Source organism: Pongo abelii, chromosome 9 (genome assembly GCF_028885655.2).
Source record: "Pongo abelii isolate AG06213 chromosome 9, NHGRI_mPonAbe1-v2.0_pri, whole genome shotgun sequence".
NCBI lineage: Eukaryota > Metazoa > Chordata > Mammalia > Primates > Hominidae > Pongo > Pongo abelii.
Genome location: NC_071994.2, coordinates 123,052,355 through 123,058,070, shown reverse-complemented (window position 1 = coordinate 123,058,070; position 5,716 = coordinate 123,052,355). Strand labels below are relative to the sequence as shown.

The 5,716-nt window shown below is 47.5% G+C and overlaps 1 pseudogene; it reads left to right on the top strand.

Annotated features, from left to right (window-relative positions):
* Window positions 1-2,920: 2,920 nt before the first annotated feature.
* Window positions 2,921-3,895, top strand: LOC100456172 (spliceosome RNA helicase DDX39B-like; annotated as a pseudogene).
* Window positions 3,896-5,716: the final 1,821 nt, after the last annotated feature.

Sequence of the window (5,716 nt, the reverse complement as noted above, 5' to 3'; positions counted from 1 at the left end):
CTACTCAAAGAGGTCTGAAACTGGGACCCACTCTTGTCAATACCTGCCCCACTCTTGGAAAGTACTGAAGTGTGCTTGAGGGTTGTTGGGGCAGTGGGGGTGCAGGAGTGGTAAGGTAAGAGACTTCTGGGAGACTTCTTCCCATTTCATCACAAACACCAAACCATGGTCCCACCTAAAGGCATCAGCATCACCTCCTGAGCAACCATAGAAAAGGAGACTTTCAACCAAGCTTGCCTGGACAAGGCAAGGATGAAATCAGTCTTCAGAGGTTGCAAAACTGTCACCCGGCAGAGCAACATTCAGTCTGTTAATGTATTTTATTCATGTATTCATTTGTTGTTTTAAAGTACTGCTCAGAACCAGCAGATTTAGACCAACTTTTAGAAATCAGGAAATTTAGCTTCTCTTTAAAGATCAGAGGTTCTGATAACAATGAGCCCTGATACCAGGAGGTAACAATTGGCTGGAGCTGAGAAGCAGCCGTCCCTGAGAAGCAAGTGCTTTTCAGGAGCTGCATTTACCAGCACTCAGGCAACAAACGAATTTGCACTTGTTCTGCCCACTTCACTTAATTACTGCCTGGCCCTGTAAGAATTTAATTTTTCAGTCCTTGACCTAGAGAAAAGACAGTGTGTAATTCCGATCCCTAGGAGTCTCCAAGACTGAGACAGACAGCACACAGTCAGTAGAGCAAGAGATCAGAGAGGCAGAGGACCTCTCAGAGGCTCCTGCTGACCCTGGAGGAATGTGCCACAGGGTCCGCCCGGCCCCTCCCCAGGTTTCTGGCAAGGCCTCCCTGCCTAGGCAAGGTGAGTATGTCTAGTGCAGCCTGGCCATTTCCTGTGAGACCAAACTTGGGCAAATCATTTAACGTCTCTAAGCCTCTATTTTCTCATCTGTAAAATGAGAATGGTCATAGTTCCAGATCCATAGGATTGTTGTGAAGTTAAACGAGGTAACGGATGAAAAAGCCCTAGCATAACATCCCATAGATAACAGGGATGTCTGCTGCTTCTCCCCGCCCTGTTTACTCTCACCCTCCCTGGATGCCCTTAGTACCAGAGACTGCAAGGGCCAGAGTCACCATCATCCTCTTTGATGTATAAATGATGAAATCAAGGCCCAGAGAGAGGGACGTTCCCCTAGATGCTGCAGTGTGAGCATCCACCCTTGGTCCAATGACACAAATCTGTCCAGGCCAACTTAGGCTCAAAGAAGGGACCAGTCACAGCCAGGACTGAGGTGAGGCAGGAGGGAAGGCTTCCTGGAGGTGGCGAACTCTAAGCAGGATTTGGAAGGAAATGTGGAACTCAGATTGGCAAGGAAAGGGGTTTTCTTATATGCTGCTCCCCATAACCCACACTTTGAGTCACCAAAACTGAAAGCATTTTACTGTCTTTGAGCTCCAAACAATAGTCCCTAACCCCATCCTTACCCAACTTCCCTGTCCCAACAAATGGACTCAAAATACCCTTACCTGCTCTCCTAGTTCTAACTAGAACTAGGAGACAGACAGACAGACAGACACACACACACACACACACACACAGAGAGAGAGAGGGAGGGACAGAGAGAGAGAGAGAGAGATGTTTGTCTTCTCCTCTTGTGGGGCCGTTTCATCACCAGCTCATTTTTCCCGTGGAGAATCCCCAAACTGATACAAACTCAAGACATTCCATATCAGAATTAAGTTTTCTCTAAGGCAGTGATCAAAGTGATCTTATTTACCAAGGAAATTAAGAAGGCTCCAGGAGGAATTGCCATCTAGAACCAAACTCATCAAACTCAGGTGCTTTCCTTTGTTTTTTTCTAATGAGTTTTAAGCTGGGCTCCCCTTGGGGCACTGAGCAAAGCCTGCCGCTTCCTGAAGTTCCTTCCTTCCCACTTCCTACCACTCTTCAGCCAGGCTCTCAGGACCCTCTCAGTCAATCCACCCTCTCCCTGCACCTCCCAGAGAGCTCTCCTCACTTTCCAGACTTCTCCTTGGGCTGCTATCTCCTTACCATCTCCTCGACTGCTGCAGCTGCCACCACCAACATGCACACACACACACGTGCACACACACACGTGCACACACACATGCACATACACATGCACACACACGTGCATGCACACACACGCACACACGTGCACACACACAGGCACACACACACACATGCATGCACACACACTCTGCGTTCGCCACTCGTGGGGTTCTCTCTCTGCCTTTGTGGAAATATGGCTTCCCTCTTCCCTTCCACTGGAACCACTATGGTCCAAGCCATGGTCAGTTCTCTATCCTTATCTTCTCTGACCTCGCAGTGGCCTTTGACCCAAGAGACCCCCCTTCCTTCTGGAAACACTCTCTCCTCTGGGCTTCCCTAACCTCTACTGACCTGATTCTCCCCTCTCCAACTCCTTCTCAGTCCCGTTGTCAGATATCTTTCCCTGACCTCAAAATGCTGGAACAGGAGGTTCTCAGGCTAACTGCAGTTTCACCACATCCTCACCAACACTGCATCTTATTTTTATTTTTAAAAATCTTTGCTAATCTGAAGGCAAAATACTGTTTTGTTGTTTAAATTTCTATTTCTTTCCTGTAGGATGACTCGCTAGGGCCTTGCTGTAGGCCATGGCAAAAAGTTTGGGCTTTCTTCAAAACTCCAACAGAGGAGTAGCATAATTCAATTTTCATCTTCACGAGTCCCTCTGGCTGGCGAGAGGAGGCTGGACTGAAAGGAGACAAGGACAGCAGTGCCGGCAAGAGAGGACAGTCGCATGAGCTGGGGAGGCAGTGCAGGGCTGAGAAACGGAGGGACCTGCATGGGATGGTGGCGAGGGTGCTGGAATGAGGGGAGGGGGAATCAGGGATGACCCTTGGGTTTTCAGCCTTAGTAACCGGAAGAGTAGTAACAGCTACCACTTACAGGGGATGGCCATGAATTACATGCTGCTGCACAGGTTATGCATGTTTTCATCGACTTCTGCTCCTCCACTCTGGGGAACAGGCGCTGTTGGCTTCCCAAGCCATGGTCAGTTCTCTAAATACATGCCCAGTGTCAAGGTTGCTGTGTTTTTTGGTGGTCTATCAAGAAGGATGAAGAGGTGCTGAAGAACTGCCTGCATATCATCGTGGGGACTCCAGGCCGTATCCTAGCCCTGGCTGGCAATAAGAGCCTCAACCTCAAACACATAAAACACTTTATTTCGAATGAATGTGATAAGACGTTTGAACAGCTCAACATGTGTCGGGATGTCCAGGGAATTTTTCACATGACCCCACCGTGAGAAGCCGGTCATGATGTTGAGGGCTACCTTGAGCAAAGAGATCCGTCCAGTCTGCCACAAGTTCATGCAAGATCCAGTGGAGATCTTTGTGGATAATGAGATGAAGTTGATGCTGCATGGGTTGCAGCAGTACTGCATGAAACTGAAGGACAACCAGAAGAACTGGAAGCTCTATGACCTTCTGAATGTCCTTGAGTTCAACCAGGTGATGATCTTTTTGAAGTCTGTGCAGTGGCGCATTGCCTCGGCCCAGCTACTGGATAGAGCAGAACTTCCCAGCCATTGCCATCCACTACGGAATGCCCCAGGGCAGAGGCTCTCTCAGTATCAGCAGTTTAAAGATTTTCAGTGGTGAATTCTTGTGGCTACCAACATATTTGGCCAAAGAATGGACATTGAGTGGGTGAACATTGCTTTTAATGATGACATACCTGAGGATTCTGACACCTACCTGCATTGGGTGGCCAGAGCCAGCCGGTTTGGCACCAAGGGCTTGGCTATCACATTTGTGTCTGACGAGAATGATGCCAAGATCCTCAATGACATGCAGGATCGCTTTGAGGTCAATCGCAGTGATCTGCCTGATGAGAGAGACATCTTCTCCTACTTTGAAAAGACATGGTAAAGGACATGGTAGAGGACACATTGCAGAATGTGACCGTCTGTCCTTCAGGAGAGGACACATCAGGGTGGAGGTGAAGAAGACACCAGTGCCCCCACCCCTGACAGCCCCCACCCCATGGCTTCCTTCTTTTGCATCACCACCATTCCTGAACCCCCATTTCTGATTTGTAAGAATGGTTTTTTAACAAAACTAAAAACAATATATATATATAATATTATATATTATACTTATTTATTATATGCTATATAATATACATATATATACTATACTCATATTATATACTATAAATATTTAATAATTGAGGGTACTGAGCCCAGCAAGGCCGTGCCAGGCCAGAATTACAACCCCAGCGGTCTGGCTCCAGAATCCACACTCCCCGTAGCAACACTAATGGCCTCTATTGAGAGGGTTTGAGCACTTAGTGAGACGGAGAAGACTAGGGGTGGAGGGGGGTGGTCCCAGGGTGGGAACCCCCAGGGTCGGGGCCCAGGCATCTGCATTCTTCAGCCTCCCAGTGGCCTGACCACAGGCAGGGTGTGCGTAATACTCATACTATTGAGGGCTTCCAGAAACATGCAAAGAGGCAGGGGAACAGATGAGGAAGATCTGAGCTGGTTTTAGGAAGCTTCTTCAAGGGCAGGAGGGTCTTAAGCTGAGACGGGGAGCTCTGGCTACACAGAGATGCAGATTTAACACTCACTTTGTCTAACCCTTTCCTCCTCCACATGCCTTCCTTTCTCACTCACACACCTGCCCCTTGCCTCTTTGAGAGAGATTTACTTTATTAATTAAAAAATAACTATGCTTTTTTTTTTTGATGGAGCCTCACTCTGCTGCCCAGGCTGGAGTGCAGTGGTGTGATCTCAGCTCACTGTAACCTCTGCTTCCCAGGTTCAAGTGATTCTCCTACCTCAATCTCCTGAGTAGCTGAGATGATAGGTGTAAAAAATAACTGTTTTCTTAATTATAAAAGTAGATGCTTGTTAGACATTTGAGAAACACTGAAACGTAGGAAAAAATTCAAATAACCCACAGGTCACCCAAAGAGTTGCCACTGACATTTCCATGTTTATTTTAGATGGAAAAACACCATTTTTTTCAACCAGCATCAAAATGTACATTGAGTTTTGTGTCCTGATTTTTTTCACTTAAGATACAATGTAAACATCTTCCTGTGTTGTTCAATATTTTTCTAAAACAACAATTCCCATAACTACATGGCAGCCCTGGTCTGTGGGCACCATCATTTAACCAGCCCTCTCGTGGTGAACATTTATGTTGTTTCCAGGGTTTTGTCTTTACAACTAAGCCTGTAATGCATTCCGTGTGTACGTAAACTGCTGCATGCATTTGATTATCTCCTGGAGTGGCCTTGCTCATCCTGAGTTTTGTAAGGTGTTTGATGCACGTCCCTTGCCAAAGCCCTCATCCCAGCCCTTGTCACCTCTCACCTTCCCTGCTGCCATAGGCGCCCACCTGTCCTTCCTGCTTCCTCTATTAACCGCCCCTGGAAAGTCATGGCAAGAGGACTGCTTGAGCTCAGGAAGTTCAAGACTAGCCTGAGCAACATGGCAAAACCCTGTCTCTACAAAAAATACAAAAACTAGCCAAGCATGGTGGCACACACCTATAGTCCCAGCTACTTGGGTGGCTGAGGTAGGAGGATCGCTTGAGCACAGAAGGCAGAGGTTACAGTGAGCAGAGATTGCACCACTGCATACCTGGGCGACAGAGTGAGACTCTGTCTCAAAAAAAAAAAAGGAAGAGTGGGGTCAGTAGAGAGCATTGGGGAAAAGAGCTAATGCGTGCTGGGCTTAATAC